This window comes from Dermacentor silvarum, chromosome 10 (assembly GCF_013339745.2).
Source record: "Dermacentor silvarum isolate Dsil-2018 chromosome 10, BIME_Dsil_1.4, whole genome shotgun sequence".
In the NCBI taxonomy this organism is placed as follows: Eukaryota; Metazoa; Arthropoda; class Arachnida; order Ixodida; family Ixodidae; genus Dermacentor; species Dermacentor silvarum.
Genome location: NC_051163.1, coordinates 56,411,338 through 56,424,126, shown reverse-complemented (window position 1 = coordinate 56,424,126; position 12,789 = coordinate 56,411,338). Strand labels below are relative to the sequence as shown.

Here is a 12,789-nt window from a genome sequence, read left to right as displayed (position 1 = left end):
GCCAGTTTAGCAGAGCAGGCCAGTTGCCTCCCCTTCCACTGGAATATGCATGCAGCGTACACGATCCCGTAAGCGCAAGCAAAAAGAACAAGAACGATACAACGCTTTCCTTTTCTCTACTGCTCGCAAGCAGCTAGAAGCTTGACGCCCGCTGCAAGTCGTGTCCAGCACTGCCACCCTCTGCACTCAAAGTTAGCCACTCTCTCCACAGCGGTAATGCAACCACCTAGCCTCCACGTTTAGGAGGTCCTTCATGCCTGCATAGCATCCTCGGTCTTGGGGGTACAGCTGTACGCAGCACCGAGTATTTCCATACCCTATCTGCTGCATATTTCGTCCGCGTATACGCCAGCGAAATACGCAGGTGCGATCGACGACAGGTTTCGGAGGCTAAGATCCTTTCTCTTTCTTACTTGCTTTACCACCTCTCTACCTGAGCTATACGAACACTCGGCTCTCGTATTCACCTCACGCCAGGGACCTCACGACGTCATTTCGATTTCCGCGGCCGGTTCGAGGCGGTCACTGCGTAACCAACGCGGAATACATGTTTTCGAAATGACACACAGCGCGCGATATCTCGGGATCTTGCGGAACACCGGCGTTCCTCGTTGCCGTAGCTGCGCTTTCGGTTCGTTCTGGCCAATGAGAGCGGTACGAGTAGGCATTTAGCAGCGACGTACGCCCCGGTCGCGTATACGCCGATTGCGTGTATTGGGTCGATCATCGTCGGGATGCGGGGTTTTCTCGGAATCAGCGGATGGGGAGGGTCCTGCTTAGCACAACTTACCGATCCTGACTGGCACTCCCTGGAATCGCAGCTATTTCGGACAGTCATTGCCTGTCACGTGACTATGGTGCATTTTTTTTCGTGAGTTCTCCGTTATAATTTTTGTGACTAGGTTTCAAGATTCTCACGTGACGCTCCCCCCTGTAGTTTCTTTCCTCCATGCCGGCCTGCCACGGAGGAACGATGACGTCAGGATCACCGCGCCACTCGAGAGACTTCGCGGGTGATAGAAAATTTGCAGTCCTCACGTGACTTGCATTTGAAGGCCGAAGTGGAAAGTGCCTTATGTGTTGCGCTTGTAATAGAGTAGCACCAAATTTGCAGTTAGACATGCCTGAAGTATGTCTGGTGCTCCCTGAAAAATTCGTCTAGAATTGTTTCTTTGGAGTCTTTTTATTTCCAGACAATCTGCAGCCGGCCATGTTCAAATTACGTAGTTCGATGTGAGTTTTAATTCGCTCACTTTTTTTCGCCTCAGGATTATCCGACACCCTATTTTAATTTAAAAAATCAAATGTAACGTTAATGCAACGACACGTTCCAATTTTAGAAGTGTAACTGGAACGCGTTCCTTTCGCATTAAAGGAACTTGTAACGGGAACTCGTTTCAAAATTGGGAAGGAAGGAGGAACGATCTTACGTTCCTGTTTTAGAGGAACGTGTACAACACTGATGTGCACGGAGGTGACGCCAGCGGTTGGAAGGGCGCTCCATCCGGCCCGCACGGCCGTTCGTGGCGCTGGCTAACACTCCCAGTCCACCTTCCAGATGTGCTGGGATACAAAAGATGGAAGGAGTAACTGATGAGCGGTCGAGATAAGTAAGCGACAATAGAGTATTGGTGAAAAGAAAAAAAAAAGCAATTAAAGAATTGATAGAACCGGAGTCATCGCAAGCGTATAGCACAGTGATAGATGTTTTGTATGATGATGTATATCCATTCAGAATAGGGCAGCGCGTTTTATTTCACGTTGTTATGACTTTAACAAAAGCATAACGCAAATTAAACTCGACCTCTCACTACAGCCCTTGCATCATCGTCGTGATATAGCCCTGCTATCCTTATTTCATAAATACCTCCGTAACACGGCGCCATCAGTTGTGCCTCTTGAAACTCCTCATTACAGGTCACAGCAGTTGTAAAATCAGTTGTACAAACGGAAACACTAATTCATTTAACTACTCCGCTCTTCCAAGAGTCATTCGTCTTTGGAACGACCTTCCTAACACCGTAGTTTACGAAGGTGACCAAGAAAATTTCCGGCTTCTTCTAACAACGAATTTTTCAAACAACTCTACATACCCTGACGTATTATTTTTTTGTCATTGCTTTTCTCGTTATTAATGTGCAACTACGCCTTTAATACTGTTTTGTTATAGCCTAATTATGTCTCGCGTGCTCTGTGATTCTGTCGATTGTGTTTTACTGTGTGAAATTTCATTGTTGAATGAGCTGTCGCGTCCGAAGCGTTCGGTTTGTTTCCTTGGACATATTGTAACACCATATTACTATATTAGCACATTTCTTATCCTACATTTTTTGTATATGTATCACATATGTATTCTAACTATTGTATAAGTTATAATTTTCTATTGTACTCTCCCGCCTTACACAATGCCTCCAGGGGCCTGTAAGGTATCTTTAAATAAATAAATAAATAAATAAATAAATAAATAAATAAATAAATAAATAAATAAATAAATAAATAAATAAATAAATAAATAAATAAATAAATACGGAAGTTAAGATCGAGATCAGTTAGTCAAAAGGCTAGATAGAGATAAATGTAGTAGGGAGAGAGAGAGACTGAGGTCATAAGGGAAATGCAAGGAGGTTAACCAGGCGGAGCCCAGTAGGCTACCCTGCACTGGGGAAGGGGGAAAGGGAGTAAAACCTGATTAACTCAAGCAGGCTAGGTGACTATTTGTCCCCGCCCCGCTTCTAAGGGGATGCCAATAAACATCATCACCGTGGCTAGATCCAGCGTACGTTCACATACCTAAGAAAGTAAATGCGAGGACGTTCGCTGCAGTAGCTTAATCGGTAGAGGTCCGCATGCGTTTTTTATACGGAAGATGTGAGTTCGGCTCCCGCTTGCGACAAGTTGTCTTCTCGTACATGATCTTCCTCATTGTTCGGTTAAAAATACCCATTCAACTAAGTATTTTAAATTCAATTCAATTTTCAATAAAGAAACAGCCGATTTCCCCCATGCTTCCCCGGGCTTCGTTGCCTGTTGGCTTCAATCCGCGAGCGCACACTTTGGCCGTACCACGACATCGAGCTTGCAGCAACAAGACCGCACCGTACACAGCTTGGCCCGGACGTGCAGTTCAGACGGGTGCGCCGGCCAAAGAAAGACATTAACGAGTACAGAAGTCAGTGGCCGTCGTTAATCGGATATATCAAAGCAACAGCAGCACCAGCAGATGCGACAAGTGGCAGCGGTGTAGTAGGAAGCCCATTATGAAGAGAACGCGTATTTTTAGCAGAGCGGTGCGTGTTCATATAAGTGGCCGTGATACCGTCGAGTGTATCGAGCGTCAGTGTGTGCGGGAGAGGAGAGCGAGAGAGAAGGGTGGGCATGGGAGTGAGGGGAGGTGTCTTATAGTGAAGTTGTTGCCCCCTTGCGTGCTTACCGGTCCTTCGAGCGCCGTATAACGTGTTCGGAAATAGTGTATCGTGGGGGCCGTGAGTCGGACCCTGTATCCTATACATCGGGAGGCCGTCGCGTGCAACTCGTTTATTTGCTTGTTCCTTATTACGTTCTACGTATATAGAATAAACGGAATGTAATGTGCGAGCGAGAAACGTGACGTTGGCTTATGTGAGAGTCTCACGCCACAGTGCTCGTGGAGCTAAAAGACTGCTTCACAGTTAGCCAATGAGATCACCATTACGTATAACTTTGTGGGTATTGGAATGATTTAAGGAGCTGTAAGAGTGAATAGTGTGTTTAGTTGGTTTTGGTTGAGGCTAAAAGTTGTCCCAGCTGAAGAAAGACACGGACGAGCGAGTAGAGGAGGACACACGCTAGGCTAACGTATGTCCTATCCTGAGGTGCCATAACGTACGTAAAGGAATTCCAAACTGTTCCTATTTCATTTCTGCAATCAGCCCTCCACGATTGGTCTAGCATTTCTCGGGCGACACCGAATACACCTGTCTTCCATGTGCCATCACGGGAACTGCCAAACATCTCCATCTTATATGACGTGTACACACTGATTATGTATGATTATTAGACCGAAGAAAAGAAAAATTATCATTTCCGATTCTACGACCTTTTCGCCATAGCCCAACGCTATTGGTCAATAGCTTTTCGGGTTGCATCCACTTCGCCTGTCTGCCACGTGACGTCACAAAAGCGCAAAAACTCGCCACGTGAAAGTTACGTGTACTCATTAAATATGCATTCATATGACGAACAAAACTGATTTTTTTTCGGCATAACCATAGACTGCCCCGTTCCGAAAGGAATAAATGATGGCTGCCCACCGATCACTCTGGCACTGGTTATACTCGGAGTTGCTGAAGACAATGGATTTATTTGCGTGTAATAATTTTTGAGTAGCAGTAAAATCTTGTCGAGTCATTTCGCCGCCTGTACGACATGGTTCTGTCAACTCATCTTCGCTGAGGATCCGTTTTAGCAGCAAAGGTTCCGTTACACGCCGCCGGATTTTCGACCAGCGATCGTGAGCTAGGCAAGGGGAAGCGGACCAATCGCAGGTGACGGCACCACCCTCCTCACCTGGTTATCTAGCTTTACTGCTCTAGCTCGGCCCCTCATAAACCCTCTAAACATCTGCGAGCTTCTTGTTTCTTGTCAGCCAATCAGATGAAAAAAAAAGCAAGTCAAGGTAGGCAAGGCTGTTTGCTTTGAAAGCAAACAAACGTGACCTCCTATAAACGAGGAGAGCGTTTGATTGGGCTGTTCAAACACCGCTGCGGGTCACCGCCCGATGCTTGCGTCGGCGGTTACGTAAGTTTGACGCCAGGACATTGGAATAAAAAGAGATTGGGGGAATAGTTTCACGTCATAGCGCCTCTGTTGTCCTTCCTTCGTTCGTGTATTTATCTACTATGCATTGCGGAAGAAGACACGAACGAACGAAGGGACACTGTCAGGACGATGTTAATGCTTGAATAGCAGTCCGGCATTAACTCTTCTTGTAGAAAAAGATGCATTTTCATCGGCTGTCCTCTCTAGGCCGTATACCCCCGAATGGTGCCGCTGAAAAATTGGTTAGCGTTGTTCGTTTGCTGCAAAATAATATAAATGTTTATACCGGCAACAAACTTGCTAGTTTAAAGATCGCAAATTGTCCGTAGATCTGTGTCAGATGTGGTGCTGAGCAAGTCACGGCGACAATTTTGCGAACTATCAATCGGACAGGTGGAAACTTTCCTGCTATCTGTTCGCGTTCACTACGCCATGCCATGGAAAAAACATTAACAGTTTCGACACGCTGCTCCGCCATGTGATGGCCGAGGAACACGTAAGGGAGCCAAAGTGGCTTGTCGTTTACACCTTGACTTTTTTCGGTGATCGCACTGATTTCTTCGCTGTCTTAATCGTGCGGGCTTTTAACTCTACTGCATGACCGCGCTTTTGTAGCGACGCCACTTTCGTTCCTCGTTTGTTTCGTGCTTCGTCAGAGGTCAGAGATGCGTTCCGCCCGCGTTGTCAGCGGGATCAGCCGGCCGTGAACGGTGGATGATAAGAGTGGCATAGAATCGAGCGGAATGCATCACTACAATATCGCGGCCTATATATAGGTGTCGCAAAAGCGCACAACTCCGTTAGCATCGCGATGGATGGACACATTGCAAGAACGTGTAGCCCTATAATTGGGGCCTGCCGGCCGGCACTTCGGTGACACGACTTCCCCGCACTGGCGCACACCGTGGAGCTCGAACCCTCGACCATGAGATTAAAATGAGAGAAAAATAGCGCACACGCGAGGACGGGAACGGAAGGAAGCAGCGAACGACACCACAGCGCTGCGGAGTCGTCTCTGCCTCCGTTTCCTATAGTGTACGAAGTTTTCTTGTTCGTCAACGATTCACCAACATACCCGAGTCTCTCTACTAAGATTTCGAGTCTCACGCTACTGGCCCCGCAAACTTCGTACGAGGAAAACGTCTGGGACGTCCCGGCGGGCTGCGGCTGCTCAGGGCGGCCGCGTCACGACTTCCCGTACTACGATCGTGAATGTTTTCCCAGCCGTCCCGTGGTTGTCCGGTCGATGTGGATCCGTTGCCAGGACACCTTCGGCGGCACGCGCGGCGTACCCAAACCTGCGTGGAACGCTGGCGCGGTCGAAGCGGACCGGCGGTGGCCCCCTTTGCCGGAGAGGCCAGTGACACCGCTCGAGGGTCGCCCTTGACAGGCGCACGTCTTCCGGCCAGCCGTGCTTGTCCATACGGAGAGGAGGATGCCGCCCTCTCCCCCCACCTAAGAGAGGAGAGGATGGGGTTTGAGGGGAGGGGGGGGGCGTGGTTGTCTGTCCCGTGCCGTACTGTTTGGGGCCACGACGACAACTGGTCTGCGTGGGGAGGTCCGGCAAGCGATTCGTCCCGAACCGCTGCGTCGCCGCGATCTCGTTCGCTGCGCGAGCGCGTTTTACGAGTTCGATTTTAGGGTTCGCTTGGCAGTCCCCGTATGCCCCGTTATGCCTTCCTCAAACGACGCGCGTTACTGCAACCCCCCCCCCCCCTTCCGCCTCCCCTTCTCCTCCCACCCTCCCTGCCTTAACAAGTCGCCGTCCGGCTCCGGAGGGATCAATAGGGGCCTGATTACGGTGGCAGCGAGACAGGAAACAGAATGACACACACACTCAGAGAGAGAGAGAGAGAGAGAAAACGAAAAAGAAAACGCAAACATAAACACGCGCACGCGATCACCACGCTTGGCGGTCAGATGTCTGATTTTCCTTTTGAAGCAACCGTCGGCAGCGGTGCTGAATAGTGCGCCAGTAGCTGGAGATATAAAAAATACCATATTACACAGTCTATTTATAAAGCAAACGGATCCTTTAACGTGGAGAGGTTGCCTGGTCTTCCACCTGGAGGGGGGGAGGGGGGGAATTGTGGACGTCATACTTCATGGTTACTGCGCGGCTGTTACCGGCACCACGCTGGGACGCAGAACTACAGGAAGATCGTCGAAAAGTTGCGCTACCGTTGCGCTAACTGCGCTACCGCAGCGTTTAGTGAAGCTTTGTGTAGACTTCAGCGGGGATGACCGTAGTGTCTGAAAGCATTAATTCTTGTTCCTTATTATTTTCTTATAATTTGTTCGTGTGATATCTGATGCAAGTGCAATTCAACTTCGACGCAAGAATGCAATGCAACTTTTACCTTTATTCTTTTCATCTTCTAATTATCACCCTATTTCGGCGTAGTTCAGGAAGCTAAAGTTCTGAAATAGTACTTGATCTTTCTAAAATGATTTGGTGTTTCTCTTTAAAGTCTCTTTAACGCGCCTTTTCTTTCATTCGCTTTATAGTTTTGAATTTTCGCTACCGATCACTTGACATTAGAACTTCGGTAACCTACGGGCTTCTTACGCGAGAATGAGCGGAGTCCCGGGGTGCAGTGTCGAACAACTTACTCTGTATGCAGCATCTAGTGCTGAACAACAGGCCGCTTGATTCATTGATTACTTGCAACAAGTAAAAGGTAAATGTAAATGTGTTATAGACAGAAACTAGGTCTGCTGCTGTATACGTTGGGAACACGCCATTTGTAACTGACGACCGCACCGGGACGCTATGGTCTGTGTAAACAGACAGGCCTTATCACTTTCGAATGCTCAAAAGGGTAAAGAAAGTATATTTGGTAGGCCTCGCAATGGAGAATCCTCAACAGTTATACGCCTTACAACAAATATGACTTCAGTAGAGTTCCCGCATTTTCAACCCTTTCCTGGGAACCTTGGGTCAAGCGTACGACGACCACTATTCCGACAGGCGAAGGGGGGGGGGGGGGGGGCGGTCTCAAGGATTCCGCCGAACCGCGATATTTCATTTCCTTTCGGCGTGGCCGCCCCGATACACGGCACCGACGCGCGCTGCCTTTGGCGTGCCCGACCTTCGCATCGAAGACGACTCTATTGTTTGAAACCGCCGAGCGAAACGGTTTCACTTCGTCGCAACACGATGAAAGCAGCAACAACAAAAAGAGAACAGGTGGTTGTAGGCTCCGGGAGCTTTATATCCTGGCGGCCGGCTCCATAACCCAGCGGAAGCTATAAAAAAGTGCGCTCCGCGGAAGGGGAGACTGGCGAGGGCTTACGTGTTACAACTGCAGCTGCGCGCACAGCGGAGAACGCACACACGTATAATGCGCAGCAGCTGCAACGCACGCTTACACTCTGCACACTCGGGGGGAAAAAGTTGAAGGTTCGCGTTATGTTATGGCTTTAGCGTAACTAGCGTGCGCGTACGATATGAAAGCGGAACGTCGCTAGGCGCAGTTTTTCTTCCAAGCGGAGGCTCTCTGCAACCGACTCGGGATCTACGCATAGCTTATGCATACAAGCAGCCGGACTCTGAAAACGCCGTTTCCGCTGCTCCCTTCGCTACCGACTCGGAACTAAAAGCATGCGCTTGCCCCGTAAGACGAAAAGGGTTCAGCAGGTCCCCTACAAGACAGCCGCTGCTTCTAGCAGACCAGTGTATGTCGCCGACGCAATCTGCATGATTTATGAGAGAAATACCTGTACCGGGAAGGGAGGGCGCGCGTTTCTTCAAACGTCAGATGTGGGCGGCAAAAGTAGTACAGTCCGCGTCGCACTATATTTCTCTGCGTTGCGACGGCAGGCGGCGCGTGGGGGCGCTTCGGCGGCTATTCTAAGCAGGACCGCGGGACAAGACCCAATTCGCTCCCGCTGAGTTTGGCCTTTTTCTTTCTTCGGGCAAATCTTTACCGTATAGCGGGCGAGCACACAAGTTTTCACGCATGGGAGGCGCGCGATGACAGCTAAGGCTGCAGGGCGGCCGGCAGGGCACGGCCTTTTATTCTTTCTGCTCCGCTGAGGACAACGGAGTGTGGAAAAAAAGCAAGATGGCCGCTGAGAGAAGAGGGAGGAAGATGGCGGAAAGAAAGTGCCCTCATAAAACAGAAGGACTATCATAGCGAGGCGGCAAGTCGGTGGCATTCTCGCCATCTTTGTGAGGATGAAAGAAGCAGAGATGCCGCCCTTAGATGTTCTGTTATACGGCGAGCGCGGCTCCGTCAGTATGCTTCTTCGCGACCAGAAGAAACCCGTTCCGGTGCTTTTGTTTCCCGGTTGGGCCTGCAGCCTGCCCGCTTGTCTGCTTGCCCTGCGAGGAAAAAAAAAAAAATGTCTCGCTTGGCCGCCGCTTGCTCGCTGCGTGCCTCTGTTGCCGTGCTGAAGAAGACGTTGCCTTCTTGTTGCGCCCGTAGGCGTGTTTGCGAAACGTCTCAAGCGCGCCCGGCAGTGGCGGCAAGCGGCGCCTGGATGGCCATTAAATATCGATACAACCGAAGACGGATTCACGATTCACTCTCCGCTCGGTCGCGGACGGAGGCTCTAGCGTTTCGAGGGCCTGTGATGAGGCAACGGTTTTGAACCAGCCGGGTAATTTTTTGTTCTAAACTTATTCTTTATAACGTCGCCGACACATTTATATCGTATTCCTGGTTCTTGTCGGAAGTCGAAGGATAAAGATATTGTTACGGGGAGAATAGCAATAGCTCGTAGGAATATTTCGCGCGCATTCCTGAATACGTGATGGAGATCAAGTCAGCATCTTGTGTCGGTTTAGAGGGTCGGGAGCGCTTGAGCCACGAATTAGCAGGTCAAGTGTACCTACTGGCGATATCGTAGGCGACAGCTTGGCGGATAACGAAGGAGTGATGATGACGGCCAGTAAGGACGATTCACAAGTTGCGGAACCATGGCATCGAAGCCTGGGCGAGGCAGCACTTCTTATTCTGCTACGGTTGCCTTCTTTGCCGAAAAAAATATGAGGGTGATAAAGGCAATAATACCGGCAACATGTTCCATGATATCTGCACATCACAAAATGTCAAATGCGCCTACCATTTACCCCTGCAAAGTTTTGGCTAGTGAAGACCCTGTGTTGGCCCAAATAGCCGGACCCATGAGCTCCTCACCGGAGTGAAACCACCACCACCACCACCACCAACAACAACAACAATGTTGTAATAACCATACAATGTTCGTGTTCCTCGCGGTCGGGCGGCAGAGAGAGAGAGAGAGAGAGAAGACATGCTTTAATGAGATGCTGGAGATGTTAGCCTGGCTTTTCGCCTGACATGCCTGCGGGATGTCAACAAGACTGAATCGGTATCACATTTCGCTGCCTATAGTCTCTTCATGCGAAGTTGCGGATTCAGGTGCATCGTCAAATAAGTGGTACAAGAGAATGTCAAATCTCTTTGAGCACATTCTCGTTTGCTTCAATGCGAGGGAATGTATTACAACTTGGATTTGTAGGAATGCCTCGTCAGTCTTCAATAAGGACAATGAGATCGACACGTAACGTAAGTTGATATGTATATAATCCGTTCTTGTCAGCTAACTTGATAAAGCAGATCACACTGCATCGTTGTTATTGCACTCTCATTCTTCGATATTGTGAAAATGTTAAGCTGATGTCAGAGCCACTCGCTCTGTTCTATCACCTTTTTTATTGTGTGCAAACAGCGCGACTTATGTGTAGAAAGCATGTCCCCCGCACCTGGTGCAAAATAAATTCAATGCATAGTCTAAGAAAAATCAGAATTTTTATGCTGCCTGTAGTTAATCGGTTGCTATATGTTTGCGATCCAGTTGAACAGTGCGCACCAGCAGCTAGCCCATGCGCAACAATTTCTACTTGCACAGGTTTGATTCTAATGACGCTTCCTCCACGAACGTTTTATTGCGTCATTTTTCTGCATACTTCTCATCTTTCGAAGACTTCTGTCAACGCCTGCACGTGAATGTATAGCCCCAGTTCAGCCATCGGTAGTCGTACATGCATTCTGTTTTTTTCTACAACCATTATTGCCACACACACATATCTCAGTTGTACTGGGACGCAGTCTTCATGCTACCATTCGTCTTCCATGTTTGCGCAACGTTAATCTGTGGAACTCCGTTCTCTGGCAGTCTCACGACTAGACCTGACTGGTCTCCTTCGCTGATAAGTGCACTTGTGTCGCTTCTGATAACGACGACAAACGGCGTCCTCGCGCCCAGGCCCGGTCCTTGGGCACGTCCGACCGTTTAGCCTATACGCTTCGAGCATCTCACTCTGTCCTGCCGAGAGGCCGGGCGGCCGTCGAGGGCTTGCCAAGGCCGCCTCACGCAGCACCCATTGTAGCTTCTTCTGTTATTTATGATTTTTCTTTTTTGAATCATCTTCACAGGGGGAGGGGGGGGGGGGCGCTCTCCCGCGGATGGCTGGAAGAATGCGTGCTGAGCACATCAAGTCAGTGGACGCCTTGGGCGCTCGAAGAATAAACATTTAACAAAAAACTAAAGAAGAAGGAAGCTGAAGAGAGCAAGCAGAAACTGGAAGAGAGATACGAACGGCTGATTCGAGTGGTGGATAGGGGAGCACGAAGAAGACGACGGCGAATTGAAGCAAGAAGAAATGCTCTAAAGCGGAAGTTCGACGTCTGCAGTAACCATATGGGAAGGCGCGCTATCAAGCTAAGGACGTACGCGTTCTCGGTGGAGAGTGCCTGTGCCGGGGCGTGTGTTGCGCAGTATCGGTGGGCGACTCCTAGGCGAGCATGCCGGGTCGTCTGGCGACCTGCATTGTGCCGGTCGCGTTTGCGTGTGCCCGGGGCACGTAGGGTTCTTCTTTTTCGTTTCTTCTTGTTCTTTGTTCCTTGAAGGAAACTGCTTCGGACGGTTGCCCCGTTGCGCCACTCCTCTTAACCATTACGGCCGAGGGAACATGCCCCGCGCGACTTCAGACTGTTGCTAACTTCTTTCCTTTCTTTCTCTCTCTCTATCTCTCGTAGACGAAAGAGTATATGATGAGAGAGTTACGTCGGTCTGGTGGAGATGAGGACCCCAACCGTTGGGAGCGCCTGGCCGGTCGTTGCGCTCAAGCTAAGCACGCACGTAACCGCATGCTCTTGAACTCGAAAACCGTTTATTTTATTATTATTATTTTCTTTTTGTTAAGATAAAAGCCGTTTAGGCGCAGGCGCTGCTTCTAACGTGTCCCGTAAACGTTCTTTTTTTTTTGTATTGTTCCAAAGTAGAGCAGGCGTGTAACTTGACTGTAGCCTCGAACGCAGTGTATACGTTCGCAAAATATCTACCCGTCCCGTTCTCTCGGCAGGGTAACCATTATCTGACCAGGAGCTTCGGGAATGTTTTTACCTTTGAGATTAAGGCGTTAGCCGCTGAAGCTGCTTATATTTTGCCCCATAAACGCTTAGTTTTCTTCGTAAGTGCAGCAGGCGCGTGTCTTGACTGCAGATTCAAAGTCAGTCGTCTCCGAACATCTACCCCTGTCCTTTTCTTCGGTAAATGTTATCCCACCGCGCGTTTCTATTGGATTTGTTTTTCAAGGTAAAGGGATTAGGTATACTGAAGCTGCTGATAGCGTGTCCCATAAACGCTTAGTTGTTTGTCGCAGGTACAGAAGGCCTGTAACTTTGCTGTAAATTTGACCTGACTATACAGTCTAAGAAGATATACCCCGCATCCTTTCTCTTCGGTGGTTGTTATCCAACCACGACCTCCTGGAATGTTCTTTCTTTTTATTTAAGCGAGCCTTTGTCCCGTAACACCGAACCTTGATGCTAAAGTAGAACAGTCACGTAACTTGAGGGTAGTTGCGAGCGCTAATAGAGTCTCGGACAATCTGTAGCCCATTTCCAATTCATTTCGCTAAGGCTTCTCTGACCGCGAACGTGCGCGTGGCCCGCTGGTCTTTAGCCACACTGTACAATATTCTACGTGCAAAGCAATAAAAATACAGAGCCGTGGTCTAGC

The 12,789-nt window shown here is 49.2% G+C and overlaps 1 protein-coding gene across 2 annotated transcripts in view; it reads left to right on the top strand.

Annotated features, from left to right (window-relative positions):
* LOC119431386 (uncharacterized) overlaps positions 1-12,789 on the top strand; it is a 92,091-nt gene that overhangs the window by 4,978 nt on the left and 74,324 nt on the right. The window contains exon 2 of one of the 2 annotated variants that reach the window (XM_049657201.1): positions 1,444-1,610. The exons of the other annotated variant lie outside the window; for it this stretch is intronic. The gene's annotated coding sequence lies outside the window, so the exon portion shown is untranslated. The remainder of the gene's footprint in view (positions 1-1,443; positions 1,611-12,789) is intronic. 2 annotated transcript variants of the gene reach the window in all.